Genomic DNA, 20,179 nt, shown 5'->3' with positions numbered 1-20,179 from the left:
GGAAGTTGAATGTAGAGATGTCAGAACTTGGGCCTTTAAGCTTTGTGGATCTTGAGTGGAAAATCTCAAAAAAGAGTAATACCAAAAATTAAAACCCAAAATTCTGCACTTGAAAGGAATGTAGAATACAGCTCCCTCTTTGAGCCTTCATTCCTTTTGTGATTTTCTCCTCATTTTCAACCAAATCTTTCAGCACCAAACTCCGACCTCTGTCTTCTGTTCCTGATAAGACTATATACTTTTGCCTAAATTCTAGTCTTCCATTTACTACTTCAAACCAAGAAAAACCTCAGGGGAAGATCTGGGTAAATGTTGAGCTCACCTAATTTATGTCTCTTTTCTCAATAATTGTCTCCTCATTCCTCTGTCTGTGTTGAATGATCTCCAATGCTTTCAAATAATTTTTCAATCATTTGTTTAGTTAGACTTCATAATTTTTATGAGTAGGAGGGCTACATGTAGATAAATAGTTTTGATATAAGTAGATGTAAATGTAGATATGTTTATGTGCATGTCCACAAATAGGACCTGAAATTTTTCATATTCCAATACCAATGAGGACACCTAGCACACAGATCTTGCTCTCTAAATATCATTCTCTCTGAAAGGAACCAGAGCTCCCTGAAGATATAATTAATTTGAAAGCTGAGGAATCAAAAATGCAAGATGATCGTAGAGAGTAGGAATGTATCCAAAATGGTGGATACAAGTCAGATGTCAGAAAGTAAGGATGAAAAATAACTGAAGGAAAGAATGCATAACATGAAAACTCAAATCACAATGAAAGAACTAGGGCCATATTTATGTCAAAGAAAATAGTCTTCATGAAAAGAAGTTTTGCCAGAAATAACAAAGGAAATTTCAACAATAAAGGAAACAATAAAAGAAAGGGAAATTAAGAACACAATTCCATTTACAACTGCATCAAAATGAATAAAACACTTAGGAAGAAATTTAATCAAAAGAATGAAAGACTGTGCTTGGGAAACTATACAACATTAGTGAAAGAAATTGAAGACAAATAAATGGGAAAATACTTCATGCTCATGGATTGAAAGAACTAATGTTGTTAAAATGTACATACTACCCAAAGTAATCTACAGATTCAATGCAATTCTTATAAAAATTTCAATGACATTTTTTCACAGAAGTAGAATGAACAATCCTAAAATTTGTGTGGAATCACAGAAGACTCCAAATAGCCAAAGCAATCTTGAGAAAGAAGAACGAAGCTGGAGCCATCACACTCTCTGATTTAAAACCATGTAACAAAGCAATATTAAAAATACAGGATAGTACAGTTGTCCCTCAGTATCCACAGGGGACTGGTTCCAGGACTCCCCTACTGATACCAAAATCCATGGATGCTCAAGTCCCTTACATAAAATGGTGTAGTACTTGCATATAACATATGCACATCCTCCTGTATACTTTAAATCATCTCTAGATTACTCGTAATACCTAATACAATGTAAATGCTATGTGAATAGTTGTCATACTGTATTGTTTAGGGAATAATGACAAGAAAAAAAAGTCTGTACATGCTCAGTACAGAGGCAACCAACATAGACCTTTTGATATGTGGATAGTTAAATCCACAGATGCAGAACCCCCAAAAACAGAGAGCCCATTATATTGGCATAAAAACAGAAACACAGATAAATGTAACAGAATGGAGAGCTTGGAAATAAATCCAAGCATATATGGTCAATTAATCTACAATAAAAAAGGCAAGAATATACAATAGGGAAAGGACAGTCTCTTCAAAATTGGTGATGGGGAAACTGGACAGCCACATGCCAAAGAATAAAACTGGAACACTATCTTATACCATACATAAAAATTAACTCAAAATGGATTAAAGACTTGAATGTAAGACCTGAAACCATAAAATTCCCAGGGGAAAACATAGGGCATAAGCTTCTTGGCATCAGCTTTGGCAATGAATTTTTTAATTTGACACCAAAAGCAAAGGAAACAAGCAAAAATAAACAAGTAGGACTACGTCAAAATAAAAGTCTCTTTATTTGTATTCTGGAGGTGACACTAAACTCAGTGACAGCATCGGGAGACAAACCTGAAAAACCTTTCACACAGGTTAAATTATTGACTCACCTTCAATTGTCTTTAGTTTATCGGAGACATCCATCCCTGTAAGGAAGTACAGATTATAGTCTCCAATTAACAGCTATAATTCTGTCATATCCCAGTCAATCCCAGTTACCAAACACGTGGCAGGTGATGCTGCTTCTTGAGTTGTCCACAAAATCACAGCATTTTTTAATATTTAAATACCTGAAAGATCACAGTGGCTTTATTTCAACTGCGAGAGGTTAATTTTCCCAAAACTACAGCACTAAGTTATAGTGCATTAAAGGCTCGATTAAAGGTCTCCTGACTTGCAATCATCTTCCAGCCATCCCCTCAGCTCTGAGACATACAAACATACATTTGTCAAAACAGCTCTGTCTTCAAGTGAGAGAGATGAATGCTCCTAAAAGGCTCAAACTTATGTACACATCACTGACTAGCTCAGAGTTGGTTAGCAATAGGGGCCCAATTAAAATCATTCAGATACACCTGGATCAAACCTTTTAAGTACCAAATGAAAACAAACCTTATAGTGAAGGAAATCTAAGTTTTAGAAAACGAATCTCAAATTGAATATCTGTCCAGTAACTGATGATGCTATTCATCTCTGATGCTGATTGCTTCTCAGCACTGAGATCACTCAATCCAAGAACAAAGAAATGAGGTCTATAATTACTATTGTTTGAGATGTGAGTGGAGAAGGGTCCTACTCCTCACTGAGACTTGTTTGCTCTCCTGCATTCTGTCATCTTCTGTTCTCCAGCATGGCATGTCTGTGGTTCCCTGGAGACTCCTGGACACTAATACTTATGGTACTGAGTCCTCCTCCCACTTGGGCTGGGGACACCAGAAGTAAGTGCACACTTTGGGTGGTGAGCTATTGTGGGGTGGGGGCAGGGAGGGAGTAAGCTCTGTCACTGTGTCCAAGCAACAACCCTTGAAATATTGTGTCATTTTCTTCAACGACCACCTACCTTTATCATATGGATCCCCAATTCTTTCCACAACAAAAGTAGCCTCGTTGCTTGTCCTCTCTATGAGAGCTGCATAAGGAGCCTCCATATAGATGGGCCATCCCTTCTCATCCCTCCTCCAGTAAAACCTCTCTAGCGTTGTGCTCCATTCCCACAGGATCTTGAGAAGATTTAGAAATAACAATTTCAAAATAATTCCTATCTAATGTTTCCCTTTATTGTGTAGAGTTATGGCTGATAAAGGGAAAGTTTCTCTCAAAATTTTATAAGGAGTTAAAAGGAATTAGAAGACCCTGTGTTATGTCCTCAACAGGATCTGTGATGTTGGTGCCTCACCCTAATGTGTGAGGATGTATCAAGAGGCCTCCCCCATTATCTCCTTTCCTTTCTCCCTGAACCCCAATGTTTGTATGGCTTGTATCCCTGTCCTGGAGGGTCTCTGACAGAAGCTGAGATTAGTGCTCTCTATTTCTCCCATGGAAAGCACCCTGGAGCTGAAACAAGGATCCTTAGAACTTGGAATGACTCTATAATAAGAGCATCTATGGGATGTTCTTTAACACCGTGAAGAACTTAAGGCATCTTCTGAAAACCTGGCACAGGTTAGTGTTCATTATGAATCTACTTTGAACCTTTCTATATTATCATTTCTCCTACATCTCTCCTTTCTCCAGTCTGAGCTCAAAGAAGGGATTCAATTAGTATAGAATAAACTATGTGAAATTTTATTTTCATAAGCCAAAAATAGTCAAATATTAGCAATTTTATATGGTTGAAAGCATTCACCCTGAACAGGGTAACAGAGAGAGTGTGAAAGTTGTTTACAACCCATTGGGTTGAAAGTCAATAAGCAAGTCAAAGGAACTCATTGGCCTCCTGGAGTCTTGGCCCCAAACGTCATACATTCATTCATCATGCCCTCTGTCTTCCTTAATTAGCCATGTTTGGTTACCTCTACTTCCAGTTCTTCCCTATTCTTTCTCCAGCTACGTCATCACCATCACTGAAAATCCCCAAAGCTTGCACAGACCCTCAGCACTGTAACAGATCCACTGGACAAACTGAAACTTAAGGAAAAATCCTCTCTTTCTTAAAATCACCTTTTCCTTACCTGTGAATGTTTATTCCTACTAGTATGAGGAACAAGAGGAAGTTTGTCTGACTTTCTCAAAAGAAACTGAAGGGATATAAGATGTCATCAGAATAAAAGAGTGTTGGAGCTTGAGCCCCTTCTTGCTTTCCGGGATCCCCACAATGATCAATTCCCAGGACGCTGGGTTTATTCATTTTGACACAAATATTCTTCTGAGCAAATATTATATACTGGACTCTATTCTAGGCTCAGAGAATTCTATTTGAATAAGATAAAAAGTCCCCTATTACCATGGAACTTACCTAATGACAGTGGAGAAAGACAATAACCCCATAAACGTTTAACAAAGAAAAAATTTCAGAGAGCAATAAATGCTCTGAAAAAAATACATCAGAGTTATGGAACAGAGAGAATGGATTCACCTGACTTCAGTTCCAGTGGCTAGGGAGCTCTCCCTGAGAAAGTGACATTTAGTTGGGGCATGAATGGTGAGAAGAAGCCACTCTGTGAAGGGTCTACGGGACAAGATTTTCACAGAGATTGAACATGTGAAAGGCTGCAGTGTGGGAAGATGTTTGCTGTGTTTAAGGGGCAGAAACAAGGCTAGAGTGACTGAAGCATAGTGAGCAAGTTTGGAAGTGGCAGAAGACGAGATTGAAGAAGTCAGGAGCTAAATCATATTAGGCCCTGATGGCAAGAGTAAGAATTTGAGTCTTATTTAAAAAGATATGTGAAGCTACTAAAAGGTTACAAAGAAAGTCAATTCATATTAATTTTTAAAAAATAATTCTAACTACCATGTGGAGATTAGATTGTAGAGATTCACAAGTGGAGCCAGGGAGACCACTTAGGACCATGGTAGAATTCTCCAGGGAAGACATACTTGTGGCTTCATTTAGTGTGGTAGTGACACAGACAGTGGTCAAGATAAACTGAACAGATTTGGGTTCGATTTTTGTATGACATTTAATGAGTTAAATGGTGGAGTGGTGAGATAGAAAAGTTAAGCTTATCCCTAAGGATTTGTCTTTCATAATAACTAGGTGGATGATGTGCTGTTTATTGAGAGGGAAGATGTGGGAGGAAATAATTTGAAGTGGGTGTTTAGGAATAAAGGCTTTGGTTAAGTTAAGTTTGAAGTAATTTTTGACTTTATGTGGAGCTGTCAAGAGGTCAACTGAATATATGAGCCTGGAGTTCAGGGGGAGGCCTGAGCTGATGGTGTCACAACACAGGTACTCTATTAAATTCCAGGAAAGTAGAGAGGTTACACAGGGAGAGAGAGTGGGTGTAGAAGAGAAGAGGGCAAGAGCCATTTGCAGAAGGCTAGGAGCCAAAGACTCGGCAAAGGGGACTGAGATGGGGGTACCAGTGATATTGAGGAAAGCCAAGAGAATGTGATGGATGGAAGTGAAGGACAGTAGATTCTTTTTAAGGAGGAGAGAGTGGCCAGTTGCAGTGAGTACCACCAAGAGATGGGTGAAGTAAGAACGTGACAGAGAAGTGAGCACTGGGTCTGGTGGACTTGACATATGCAGTCAGTGGAGTATACAAGATAGAAACTGGATGGGACCGTTAGAAGAGAGAATGGGAGCTGAAGAAGTGAAGGATGGATGACAGATGACTCTTCTGAGTAGCTGACCTCAGGGAAAGACTGTGCTCTGGGATCAGGGAGTCAGCTGGACCTAAAGTATAAGAATAAAAGAGCAGGATGAGAAGCTCAGAGGACTTGAGACCAGAGATGTTCAGTCATCAGCAAGGAAGAACTTAAGTGCCCTTGTATGCAGAGGTGATTGGTTATGCAAAAAGTCATCAAATCATATATCCAAATTTATTAGTAACTTGGAATACACCAGTTATTAACCTAGGTGCTGAGGATGGAGTGATGAACAAACAAATCTGGTCTCCATCAGCATGGAGCATCGTAACATTTTGCAGTTACTACGTACCAGGCATATAGATTTCAGTATGTAATTCCCATAACTATCCTATCATGTCTGTGACAATTAAAAACCTTATATTTATGGAATCTAAAGTTCAAAGAATTTAAGTAACACAGTGTCACATAATTAGTGCTAGAACACAGATTATATAGTCTAAATCTGAGTATATGCAAAGTCCTTCTCTTCCACGTCAGCATATTCCATTTGCATTAGATTCACATACGCTCCATTATTAGACATAAACCAATGCTTCTGCCCTTCTGTGTTCAAAGCAGTAATTACTGATAATATTAATAGAGGACAATTGACAAATCATGATGAAGATATTATTTGCTTTATGAAGTTAAAGAAGAGAAAGATCTTGTGAGCCTGCATTCATAGGAACTATAAAAATTAAAATGGTAATATATTTATTGAACACTTATTATGTGATCTTCATTAGAAAGATTCACTCTTTAATTTCACAAGTAATAATAATCCTGTGGGTAATATGCTATTACTAAAGCCACTTTAGAGATAAAGATAAAGATGTTAAAAACTGACCCAAGTGGAAGAGTTCATGTTCAAATTCAGACTTTCTGATTCTAGAGTTTGGGCTTCTAACCACCATTAGTGAGTAGTTGCTTGATTGGGTTAAATTGATAACATTTCTGATGTGCTTATGCACCAGTGTGTGTCTTAGGGTAGGAGAGAGATGCAAGGCCTGCTCGTTCCAATATGTAGTAGAAATTTACAGTCATTGTGAATTTATTATTTGAAAAGTCCCCTATGGGTCCACACCATGTGCAGGCCATCATGGGCATGTGTTGAAGACTACGATGAAATATTAAATATACTCCTTCTGAGGTTTTGTTAGTATGTAGGGGTAGAGTTTCTAAATAAAATTCAGGATGCCCAGTTAAATTTGAATTTCAAATAAACAACAAAAATCCAATTTGACTGGGAATCCTGTATTTTTCTGTGCTAAATCTGGTAGCTTTCAGTTGGGTGCATGAGCATGAACTAACAGTGCTAACCGTACAAGCTACAGTGAGCAAAAACTTCACACATTTTTATACTTTAACTTTCTCATGTGTCAAGAAGGTACTGAGAGAATTTCTGAATAGCAAGTTAGACTCAGTCTGGTCCAGAATGTATCCCCTGGAGTGCAAAAGGCTCTTTAGGAAGATCTCTACTCAAAGTCTGGGGACTTGCCCAATTTTTGTATAATGTCTACATGAGAATGTCATCTCTTTCTTAGTTTTTCCCCTTTTGAGGGGATTGACTACGGAAATGAGAGCTCTACATCTGTCCAAGGCTGCTAATTTGATGTCTACTGGTATTATTGGGAGTAGGAGACCAAAAGTTAGAAAATGAATAGTTGGGATATTGAATAGGAATAAAACAGCTGTCGCTGTAGTTAGTACCATAAATAAGTAGTGGACCAGTTGCAGAGAAATTAAGAAAGAAGATGATGTGAAGGATAAATTATATGACTTGAAGACTAAAGTGTTCTGGTACCAATTCTAATGTGCAGGGGTTTTTTCCACACCACCAAGCAATTCTCCAACACCAGCTGCGTGTACTACAATTCAACTCAATTCTGACACTGTCTACATGAAGATAGCATCAGATGCCCCAGGTTAAGGACTCAGTCTCACAGGACAGCCCCCTCCCACTTCAGATGCCAATGACAAGTTCAAGTTGTCACCTGTGCTTCTGACCAGTGGACTATAGATTGGAGGTTCCCAAAATCCCCTCTTTGGGTTTCATTAACTTGATAAAGTGGCTTACAGGCCTCAGAGAAATATGTTACTTACTAGATTACTGTTTTATTATAAAAGAATGTAACCTAAGAACAGCCAGGTGGAAGAGATATAGAGGGCAAGGTATGGAGAAAAGATGCCTAGCTTCCATGCTATGCTCTCTGAGTGCACCATTCTCCCCTAAAATCCACATGTTCATGAACCCAGAAGTTCTTTGAACCCCATCTTTTTGAAGCTTTATGGAGATTTAATTACACAGGCACGATTAAATCATTGGCCACTGGTGATTGAACTCAACCTCCAGCCGCTCTCCCTTCCCTGGAGATCAGGGGTGGAACTGAAAGTTCCAACCTTCTAATCATATGGTTAATTCCCCAGGAAACCAGCCCCCATCACAAGTTGGGATGCAAAAGTTGCCTCCTTAACATAACAAAAGACACCTTTATCACTCTTATCACTTATAAATTCACAGAATTAAGGAGTTCTGAGCCACAAAAGGGGATGAAGATTGTGAATCACAACATCACAGTGACTGATTGACAAGCCAAAGAAATCAGCAAACTTCGGTCCTGAAAAAAATTTATTTTGTTGGAAAAGTAGCTCTGCACTGGGATCAGACTCCTAAAAAGCATAACTTTCATGTAGGACCAAGATTTCAACAGATATAATATTGGCAAATTTGTCAATGTAATTCTCAGCTGCTCCATAATTAGCAGTGGCTTCTTCATCACAGTTTTTTCAGGTGGTTTACACCAGTGGTTCTCAGCCAGGGACAGCTCACCACCCTCCTCCCTGCTCCTTCTCCCCCCAGGACATTTGGCCACATCTGGAGCCATTTTTGGTTATCACCCTGGGGTTTTCTTGTGACAACTTGTGGGTAGAGGCCAAGGACGCTGGTAGACAGCTTACTATGTACAGAGCAGCCCTCACCACCCCCAACCACAAAGAATCATCTGGTCCAAAATGTCTATGGTGCCAAGGTTGGAAACTCTACTTTACCCTGTGCTTCTAAAAATTCTAGACTCACACTTTATACACACACTCACCTTCCGATTCGTTTCTTCATGGTTTATTTTAGCTTGTTTCATTACCAAAAAAAACTACACAGTTACACAAATTGGCCACTTTCTGATTGAATCTATTGAACTGTCGACGAAAATAATCCATAACCAATCTATAAATGAAAATTTGGGTGAGTTTATTCTGAGCTTAAATCTTAGGATTATAACCCGGGAGAGTCTTTCCACAAAGGAATAGAGAACTCCAAAGAAGTGGGGGTAACAGGGTGGTTATATACCCTCAAAGAGGGTGTTTCACATATGATGGAAATGTCCCTCCCACAGTAGTCACAAGATTGCCCTGTCTGCACAGCACTTGATGGACACAGCAGGTAGTGGGTCTGCTATCTTGGTGGGCGTAGCAGGAGCCAAGTCTATTGTCTCAAGCTGGGCGGTCACAGGTGAGCGCAGCAATCAGTTTCTAGCCTAAGGAAAGATACTTAATCCTTAAGGAGATGCCAACGTTGGGAGGGGGAGGGAAGTTGCACCTTTATCTCAAGGGCCTTTGCTCTTGCCATAGGGAATCTCTAAAGCAGATATACAATGCATGCTCAACGGCCTCGGTCAGGCCCTTTTGGAAAGACAAGGTCAGGCCGAATTAGGTTTACACCAAATGGCTTCCTCATATTGATGCGGGGTCGGTGAGCCGAGGAGTCGAAAGAAAGATTTCTTAGACTCTCAAGATCTGGCAGTAGTGCTCTTTTATTTAGAGAATAGTGTAGCATGGGGACAGGACCCATGGGCAGTCAGAGCTTCTGCTGCTGCTGCTTCTGCTGCCCCCACTGGCATGGGGACAGGACCCATGGGCAGGCAGAGCTGGTGCGTGGGGACAGGACCCACGGGCAGTCAGAGCTCCTGCTGCTGCCGCGAGTTGAGGGTTAGGGCTAAATTTAAGGCATAGGTATATGATTCATCTCTTTACAAGACAAAGGAAAGAACATGAAAAAAAAAGTTAAAATGGTATCAGTGCAGGTGGGGTCTGGTCATTGGGTGATCCTGATGAGGATTTTTAGGCTGGTTACTTTTAAAACTACAGATAAGAAGCAGGCTCCAAGGAGCGGAAGTTGTTTGCCCTTTGATCAGAGATGATTGCATTTGTGAAGGAAATCTCCATGCCTCCCTCTCTGGAATTTGTTTGCCCCTTTGTTGGGAAACATTTACATTTCTAAGGGAAACCTCTATCTGTGAAGATGCCTCCCTCTCTGAGCCAGGAGGAAGGGGGGATGGCCTTATCTCCGGAAACTCTTAATGGGGAAGACAAGAACTTAAGTTGTTTACTGTCTGGCAACCTCATCTAACTGACCCACCCCCCGACAAATCCTCCTTTGTCTTTAGCCGAGGATAAAATTCAAGCGGTGACTTCTGCCATTTACTCAATCCGGTTTGATTCTTATCTAAAAGTTGTGGGACCGGCAAATGGCCAGACCAAATGGCCAGACCAAACGGGCACTGATACCATTTTAACTTTTTTACATATTCTTTGTCTTGTAAAGAGATAACTCACATACCTATGCCTTAAATTTGGCCCTAACCCTCAATTCGGGGCAGCAGCAGCAGGAGCTCTGACTGCCCGTGGGTCCTGTCCCCACGCACCAGCTCTGCCTGCCCATGGGTCCTGTCCCCATGCCAGCGGGGGCAGCAGCAGCGGCTCTGCCTGCCCATGGGCTCTGTCCCCATGCCAGCGGCGGCAGCAGAAGCGGCGGCAGCAGAAGCTCTGCCTGCCCATGGGTCCTGTCCCCATGCTATTCCACACTATTCTCTAAATAAAAGAGCACTACTGCCAGATCTTGAGAGTCTAAGAAATCTTTCTTTCGACTCCTCGGCTCACCTACCCCGCATCAATCCCATGACTTTTAGACAAGAATCAAATCGGATTAAGTAAAGGTTAGAAAGGTTAGACGCCACCACCCTAAACCAGTTACATGAGATTGCCAGACAGCAACCAACTTAAGTTCTTGCCTTCCCCATTAAGAGCTTCTAGGGACAAGGTCATCTCTCTTCTTCCTGGTACAGAGAGGGAGGCACCTTTTACAGATAGAGATTTACCTTACAAATGTAAATGTGTGCCAACAAAGGGGCAAACAAATTCCACTCCTTGGAGCCTGCTTCTCATCTGTAGTTTTAAAAGTAACCAGCCTAAAATCCTCATCATAAACCGTTTTAAAATTAAGCAGCCTAAAAATCCTCATCAATATATTCCAATATATCCTATTACTTGCCATTTTTATTTGTCACAATCAAAGCAAGTTCCAGATCTTCATATTTATTTTTTGCCTTGTGCAACATTTTTCAAAGTTTCATGAAAAAGTTCAAAATTTCTTGGTCATTACATCTCTATTAACTTTCAACAACTTACTTTTTAAAGCCATAAATAGTGGTGACTGCTACAAATATTTTTTGGTAAAGTGCCTCAAATTTCTGCAGTAATCCTACTTTCCATAATATTGATGATATCAGAAGATTTCATTTATTCATTTCACTTTTAACCACAAGGTTATTCTTTAACTCTTTTTGACATTGATGTGGGCTTGGCAAGCCAAGCAGTCGAAAGAACGATTTCTTGGACTCTCAAAGTCTGGCAGTAGTGCTCCTTTATTCAGAGAATAGCATGGAGTAGCATGGGGACAGGACCCATGGGCAGTGAGAGCTGCAATGTGTTGAGGGTTAGAGCTAAATTTATAAGGCATAGGCATATGAGTTATTTCTTTACCAGACAAAGGAAAGATCATGAGAAACATCGTTAAAATGGTATCAGTGTAGGTGGGGTCTGGTTATTGGGTGGTCCTGTAACTTTAGATAAGAATCAGATGGGATCATGTCAGGATGTCCTATGCTTCCTGGAGGATGATATACATCAGTATGTAGGGCAGGATGCCTTGGGCTTTTCTCCCTGGGGCAGCCTTGATCCTCATCAACATTACACAGTTCAAGTAAATATAAAGGCAAAAACATCAAAATATATACATTTATATGATATATATGTGTATATTTATGCATGTCTGTACATATTGCAACTACAGAAGGACATGTAACCAGTAAGAGCTGAGAGACATATTTGACCCCACATCTCTTCAGGTCAGACACACCAAATGAGTTTTGACACCAATTTTTTTTTTTTTTAAATCTGGTTTTCTGAGCTATCTAGATTTAGAAAAGCAGAAAAAGGATTATGGACCTGTATTAGGATTATGGTTTTAATCTCCTTAAAACTCCAGCAGTTTCCCACTACATTTGGTGTAAATTCAAAATCCCAACATCACCTAGAAGGCTTAAAATCCCCGGCTCCACTTTATTTCTCCAGTGTAATCTTTCACCTCTTTCCTCTTACTGTCTGTGCTTCAGTGAACTGGTTTCTTCTGGTTTCTTGAGGAAATTCATCAAGTCTTTCAAGCTTCTCCACATAGTATTACCTTTACCTGAAATGTGCCTCCCTGCTTCCCCAAACATACACACACCGACTCTTCCCTATTCCACACCAACTTTAACCTTTCAGGTCACATCTTAAATGTCATTCTTAGAAACTACTTCTTTTGCACTCTGAGGTAATTGAAACCATCCTGTTGTTCTAGAACTCCACACTTTTCACATTTCTCACTCCTGTAAAAATTCTTGTGTGGTTGTTTTATGGCCATCACTTTCACTAAAGTTTAAGCTCCAGGAGTGGAGAGGAGATGTCTGCTTTTCTCTTCTTGGGATTCCCAGGGGAAAGCACAGCCTGGAACAAGGTTATTACTTACCAAGTGATTACAGAATAAACAAGGAGGGAGACATGCTTAAGGACTGGTTAAAGAGCTGTGGGATGAGAGAAGGGAGCGGTGAGTGTCCTTTAGTTGGAGGCAGCTAGGAGGAGGTGGTGATGAGGACAAATCCTCCTCCAGCTTCCAGCTCCTGATGGAGGTCTGCACCAAGCACAGAAGCCCAATGGATCCCAAATATCTCTGGATTCAAGGGGTCTCCTCCGCCCAGCCAGGCCTCCCAACGCAGCCTGCAGATGGAAGATTAAGCTGGGTGCAGGTGAAAATTTTTTATTATTCTTATTATTTTCATCAATAATAATTTTGTTACTTAATATTGGCATACTGATGTGACTATTTTTAATGCTAATAGTATTTAAGTAGTTATATTCCTTTGTACAGTTGTAACACAATTCACCTCACATTCTCCTTTGTTAGTTTTTATTCAATATTGCCACTCAGAAATTTCCATCTTTTTATTTTTAATTTCTATCCTTTTATTTCTAAGGTTCTTCCATTTTTTCACATATTTATTTACACTTGTAATTACTGTTCTGACCATTATCTGTTATCTGTCATCTCTGGGTCATTGTGTTCTTCTCAGTGATTTTATGGGTTCTCTATGCAGTAAGATTATTAACACTTTGCTGATATTTGATTCAGCATTTTCTCCAGTTTGTGGTTTATATTTGATTATGTTTATTATTTTCCATGTTAAGAATTTAAACATTTTTACCTAATGAAATATACTACAAAACTGTTATTAATGATATACCATCAATATTAAATTTACTATTTTGTGGTATTATAAAAGTGTTGCTCCCTCTCCCCGAGGGTTCTCCTTTCTTTAAAATAGCTGTATTTGTTGAGGGCCTGGTTGTGTCAGAAATTGACTCAAAACTTAAGCACATTTATTAATAAGTCCCAGACCTTCCCTGACCCCAAATGTCAGTTTAGAAGGAGAGATGATTATAAAATTATAAACAGTTCCAATAACAGATATGTTTTTGCAAAGAGAGATTGATCAGCTGAGTGTAAACATAAGAACTTTTTAAATGAAGGCTTTCCTTGCTCTTCTCCCTCTCCTTCAGGACTCAAGCTTTTCCTGGGATTCAACTCATAGATTTAGAGACTCACCTCTGTCTATTCCTGCCTGGTCCCAGAATAGAGCCATTTCTGTGCTGTTCTAAGCTGTGAGTACATTGAGGTGCCTTCTCACGATTTCACTCCCTGTCACCGTCTATCCCATGGCTGTTCCCCAATTTCTCCACACTACTTTGAATTGTATTTTCTTTCATGATAAACCAAGACAATAAATAGCTAAGATATATTGGAGGCTGAATTCCAGCCATTGTTTTACATATTGTAGGTCCATTGATCTTCATATAACCCTAAGATGTAAGTTAGTATTATTACTCCCCTTTGTAGATGAGACAGCTGAGGCGCAGAGGTATTTAAAAACTCACCTGAGATCAACCATTAAGAAGAAAAGCCTAGATTTGAACCCAGGCAGCCTAGCTCCAGAAATCACACTTTTAATTAATATACTGTATGTCTTGCAAAATTTCGTAAACCCTTCAATTCAACAACAAATAACTATTTTGAGATATGAAAAAGTCCCACAATATTCCTGAACGTCTTTCAAATCTAAAGGGTTCCTGATATAAGGATTGAATTCAAGACTCATGACACTGGCTCCTGTTCAGTAACATGGGCAGCTTTGAGGGAGGTTTGCCCGAGACCGGAGCTGGGGACTGGAGACTGGAGGCAGAAAGGCAGCCAGCCAAGGAGACTTACTCTGTCGTCCTCACTTACTCCCTCCACCTTTTCTCTCCAAGTTGAGCCTACAGTCACTGTGTATCCTGCAAAGACCCAGCCCCTGCAGCACCACAACCTCCTTGTCTGCTCTGTGAATGGCTTCTATCCAGGTCACATTGAAGTCAGGTGGCTCCGGAATGGCCAGGAAGAGGAGGCTGGGGTCGTCTCCACAGGCCTGATCCGTAATGGAGACTGGACCTTCCAGACCATGGTGATGCTTGAAACTGTTCCTCAGAGTGGAGAGGTCTACACCTGCCAAGTGGAGCACCCAAGTCTGACGAGCCCTGTCACAGTGGAATGGAGTGAGAAGCTCTCTGACCCCATAAATTCCTCACCCACCAAGGCAGAGACTTTGGTTATCCCTGATTGTCAGGTTTCTCCTCTCCCCACACCATATTTTCATTTGCTCCAGGTTCTCCTCTGCTTCAGCACAGCTGACAAGGCATAGCCCTGTATATTCTTTAATAGAAATCTTCTGAAAGTTTCTACAAATATCTGTACCCCCTGAGGAGGCAATTATACCTGGTAGGCAGAAAAATGATTGTCCCTGTTTTGAGCCTTCTCAAGATATCACAGGTCATGGTTCCCCCTGGCCCTGGGCTCCAGTCTGCTGCCTCTGGCTAGACTTATACTCCTGGCATTGTTGCTCTGAGTGTTCACTGTGATCTGAGACGAGGCACAAGCTCTACAATGTAGGGACCTACCTGACACCAAGGGAGTCCAATCTCATCTGTGCCTTTTATTAGCTCTGTCACCCTAGACAAGCTATTCAACCTCATGGAGTCCAAGTCTCCTCTTCTGTCAGTTGTTGAACTAGTGGCTTATGTCAAAGCTGTAATATTTAGAGGAGTTCAGTGCCTGAAACTTGTAGCTAGTTATTATGATTTTTCAATCTCTTTTCCAGAAATAGCCAATTATTATAGTTCTTCCAGGGCAGCCTTCTTCCCCCATTCTCAAAGCTGTCAATCCCAAAGTCTCAATTAGAGGAGGTGGATTTGTGGTAAAAATCACTAAAAGTGGCTTCTATTCTCAGGGGCCCCGTCTGGGTCTGCGCAGATGCAAGATGCTGAGTGGAGTCGGGAGCTTCGTGCTGGGGCTGCTCTTCCTTAGGCTGGGGCTGCTCATCCACTGCAGGAACCAGAAAGGTGAGGACCCTGCCGGTAGCTGAGACTCACACAGAACTTTGGGGAAAGAAACATGGCTTTGCTCAACTTAGTTCTCTGTATACCAGTGGTCCTCTTTAAAACCTTTCTTTACCTACTCAACCTCAAATTTCTTGGAAATCCAGAAGTCAAACATCCTTGGTTACTATGTTGAAACATGAATAGTTATGGCCCATATCAGTAAGGGAAGGGTCAACATGCATGGAGATCATGGATCGAGATCCTGGAGCAAATGCTCAAGTGCCATTAAGGCTGATGAAATTACACTGGATTTGTGTGACAGGAACTTCATGGGTCACACACTCTCAGTTTCTGCTCTCCTCTCTGCCTTGGCATCACGTGATGTGAGTTGTGGTGTTAGAGAAATCTCAGTTGGGGGATCAGGGTCTGGGGACATTGTATTTGGGGACAGACTTGCCTCCATATCTTTTAAGTATGTATCTTCCCTTCTCTTTCCCAGGACATGCCGAACCTCAGCCAACAGGTAATGCTCTTTAATCCTCTTTGAGAGATTGGTTTGGTTATCCTAGAACAGATGGGAGAGACGACAAGCCAGGAGAAGAAATAATGGGAAAGACTTTGAATTCTGATCAGGTAATTTGCAGTAAAACCGCTTCTCTCCACTTAATAAAATGGCCTGCTCTCTAAAGTCGCATTGGCTCGGGGTAACTTAAGAATTATTTTCTCCTCGTTACTGCAGTGCTTTATTATGATGCTCTGAGTGAGGGGAGAGGAAGCTGCTCATAGTGTTAGGTCTGGAAACAGCACTCTCCTCTGTCTTCTGCAGGGCTCCTGAGCTGAAGTGAAGACAGTGACTCTCAAGGGAGAACTTTGTCTTCAAGCTTCTTCCCAGCATGAGATTTCCTACTTGACTCTTATTTCACCAAGAGAATGCTTTCTCAGGATCTCGTTTGCTTCTGGTTCAGTGACCCTGCAGAAAATGCTCTCCCCGATGGCTTTCTCAGGCCCTGCCCTAGGCCTGGAAGTCCCCAATATTGATTGCAGTCCCTTATCTTCATTCTTTCCTGGTCCCCTTTGTATTCAACCCTTATGGCCTCCCTCTCATCTGAACTCACTTTCTGCCCACAATTTTAACAAAATTTTTATCAAATAAATATGAAGTAAAAATCATCTGCTTCATGCAGCTTCAAGAACAAGAGGTAGAAAAAAGGAGAGAAAAAGAGGATTCCATCACAATGCAATAATAGTCTTCAGTTATATTCCAGAATTTTGGTCACATATGGATCAGGAAGCTTTCCTTGCTTCCTTCCCCAGTTCTTCTTGCTTCTCTTGCATTCTGCAACTAGGAATATTTACCTGAGCTCGGAGAAAGCCCTTAATGACCCCATATCATGGTGATCTCCATCTTTTCATTCTCAAAGACAAAAACGGAAGGTCCTTCACATCCTGGGATACAAAGAGGGAAAAACAAGTGTAAGAAATACGCATAATTGGTACAGATGTGCTGCCTTCAAGATTTTTATAATCATGTTCTTTGGTCTCTTTTTTCCAATCTTTAGGAAAATATCTAAACCAGGGTACTTCTTGAATTCCTCTTTCGTTGGTTAATGGTGGGCTTCAACACCTCAATATTTTTTACTATCTCTTGAATGAAAATCAGTCGCATGCTGACTCTTTGGGGATGTACTTTTCCCATAAGTGGTCTCAGAAGGCCATCAGGACAAAGTTACAACTTTGTATTATGTATTTCTGAGACTCAGATTTTGTGACAAACTGTCTGTCACAGGAGAATCCTGTATGCATCTTACCATGACAGAAATCAGAGATAATGCTTGGAAAAAAGGGGGAATGTATAAATACACTAGTGTGCATCCAAACAATGAAATACTCTGCAGCTCGAAGAAAAAATGAGAAGCTCTCTGTACCCTGTAATGGAATAATTTCTAAATTTATTTGGAAAAAGGTACAGGACAGTATGTGTAATATACAACATTTTCTTTAATAAAATAGAGGAGAAGTTTAGGAATATATAGCTATATCCATTCTATTCCATTCTACTTACATTTGTAAAGAGAAACAATGGAAGGATTTAAAAAATGGTTGCCTCTAGGGCAAGAGAGAGAATGAGTAATGGAAACAGAATTGAAAGCTAGACTTTTCTGAATATATCTTATTTAATAGTTTTAACTTGGGGAACATTCAAATATTTTATGTAATAAAATATAAATTATCATGTCAAAAGTAAATAATGACAATTTTAACTCCTTTCCCACCCTCGTACCTATTATTTATTTTTTTGCCATTTTTCATTGTCTGACACCTCCAGTACTCCAGAAATCATGGGGACATTTTTAAATATTTCACCATTGAGTCTGAGGTGTGCAGTAGGGTAGCAATCCTTTCTTAGATTTAGAAAATTCCTTTTTAATGCTAGTTTTTTTAATATTAGATTTTTTAACAATTAAGAACAGGTTTGAATTCTGTCAAACAATATTTTATAATTCTATCTAGTTGGTCATATGGCTTTTCTCTTTTTTCAGTTAACATAGTAACAGAAGCCCTAGCCAGCACAACAAAACAAAAAAGGAAATAAATGCCATGCTATATTGTGAGATCTGAAGTTTCAAGTGCTGCCATGACATCTTCAAGCCTCAAAATGTCCCAAAGGCCTAACGGTGAGTTCTCCTGCTTTCACCAGATATGTTCCCCAAACCCAGCAGAAAAGACTGCCCACCTGGCTACTTCTATCAGCCTGAACAGCTGCATTCCACCTGATCCTCAGCCTAGGGCTTCAGTTCCTGCCAGCCCCTTGAACTATTCACACAAACCAAAACATCCTCCCATGGGAACCAGAAGGACCCCATACTCTTGTTACTACAAAGCCTGCCTCTCACACCCCCCTGCTTGTTCACTGTGTTCCTGAGAGAAACCCTCATGTGGCCCTACATAGAATGCAGTATCCTCCTCCCTCAGGCTGTGAGTATATGTGATAAACTGCTATCACTCTCCTCTGTCCATTTTGAGTGTTGTGTATTCAGTCATCTCATACTGTTTAGGATAAGGTACCCCGCCTTCATCAGCAGGGTGAGGAGGGGGTATTTACAACACATGCAGATCAGAAAGGAAGAATAAAATTATTCCTATCCTCAGTGATATGGTAGTCTACATAAAAAATCCCAAGGAATGTCCCACCCCAGAAAAAGACTCTTACAACTAATGGGAGTTCATCAAGATTGCAAAATTCATGTTCAAATAAAAGAAAATAAATTTGTATCTCTATATATGGCAATGAAGAAATAAAACAAAAATTAAAAATGCATTGCTATTTATAATCGCTGAAAAAAGAAGAAGAAATATGTAAGTAAAATTCGAACAGAACATGTACAAGACTTGTATGCTGACATGCTGATGAAGGAAATCAAAGATCTAAGTAAATGGAGAGACTTACCATATTCATCAGCTAAAACACTGAACATAGTGAAAATGCCAATTTCCCCCCAAATTGATCTCCTAGTTTAATGCAATTTCAATCCAAATTCCAGCAAAAGTTTTAATAGTTGTGGATCAAGCTTTTCTAAAATTTGTGTGGACAAGAAAAGGACTTAGAATAGATAAAACAAATTTGATAAAGAAAAATAAAGTTCAGGGATTACTCTAACCAAATTTAAGACTTTTATGTAGCTATAGTAATCAAGAAGATGAGTACTGGGGAGGAGTGGACACACAGATGAATGGGACAGTGTAGAGAATCTAGAAATTGACCCACACCAACTCACTTTTGACGAAGGTGCAAAGAAATTCAACGGAGGATGGATAGTTTTTCAACCAATGGTGCTGGAGCAAGTGGATATCCACGGGCAAAAAAAGAAAAAGTAAGAAAGAAAAGGAAAAAGAGAAAAAGAAAACTGGACCAAGTCTCGCATTTTATATAAGAATTCACTCAAAATAGATCATAAATTTAAATGTAAAATATAAAACTTTTAGAAGAAAATGCAGATGAAAATCTTTGGAACCCAGCGCCTAGTTCTTAGACATGACACCAAAAGCATAATCCATAAAAGAAACACTTCAGTGAATTGGGCTTCATCAAAAGTAAAACTTTTTTTTCTGCAAAATCTCCTGTTAAAAAATGAAAAAATAAGCTACAGAGAGAAAAATATTTTCACACCTCAAATAACATGAATATCATGTATCTAAAATCTATAAAGGATTCTCAAAAGTCTATATTGTAAAAAGAAAAAAAAAATTACAAAAGGATCAAAAATGTGAAGGGGCATTTTATGAAAGAGGATATCCAGATGGCAAATAAGCACATGAAATAGTGTTCAATATCACTACCTATTAAGGAAAGGCAAATTGAGAACATGATGACATATTGTTACATACTTACTAAAACAGCTAAAACATCAAATACTGACAATGCAAAATGCTGGTGAGAATGCAGGGAAACTGGATCTCTCATACACTGTGAAATGGTACAGCATCTCTGGAAAACTGTTTGGCAGTTTTTTAAAAAACTAAGCATATACTTGCTTCATGACTCAGTAATCACATTTCTGGGCATTATTACCAGAGAAATGAAAACACATGTTCACACAA

At 39.9% G+C, this 20,179-nt stretch overlaps 2 long non-coding RNA genes across 2 annotated transcripts; both read left to right on the top strand.

The window, feature by feature from the left end:
* Window positions 1–2,765: 2,765 nt before the first annotated feature.
* LOC139045979 (uncharacterized) lies at window positions 2,766–13,831 on the top strand. Its single transcript, XR_011505519.1, has 3 exons — window positions 2,766–2,943; window positions 3,550–3,667; window positions 13,730–13,831. It is a non-coding gene; the product is annotated as an uncharacterized lncRNA (long non-coding RNA).
* Window positions 13,832–15,468: 1,637 nt separating this feature from the next.
* LOC123288260 (uncharacterized) lies at window positions 15,469–18,254 on the top strand. Its single transcript, XR_011505518.1, has 3 exons — window positions 15,469–15,601; window positions 16,080–16,213; window positions 18,121–18,254. It is a non-coding gene; the product is annotated as an uncharacterized lncRNA (long non-coding RNA).
* Window positions 18,255–20,179: the final 1,925 nt, after the last annotated feature.

Source organism: Equus asinus, chromosome 8 (assembly GCF_041296235.1).
Source record: "Equus asinus isolate D_3611 breed Donkey chromosome 8, EquAss-T2T_v2, whole genome shotgun sequence".
Classification (NCBI taxonomy): domain Eukaryota; kingdom Metazoa; phylum Chordata; class Mammalia; order Perissodactyla; family Equidae; genus Equus; species Equus asinus.
Note: the sequence above shows the minus strand (reverse complement) of the source record. Positions and strands in the feature narration are given on the sequence as shown.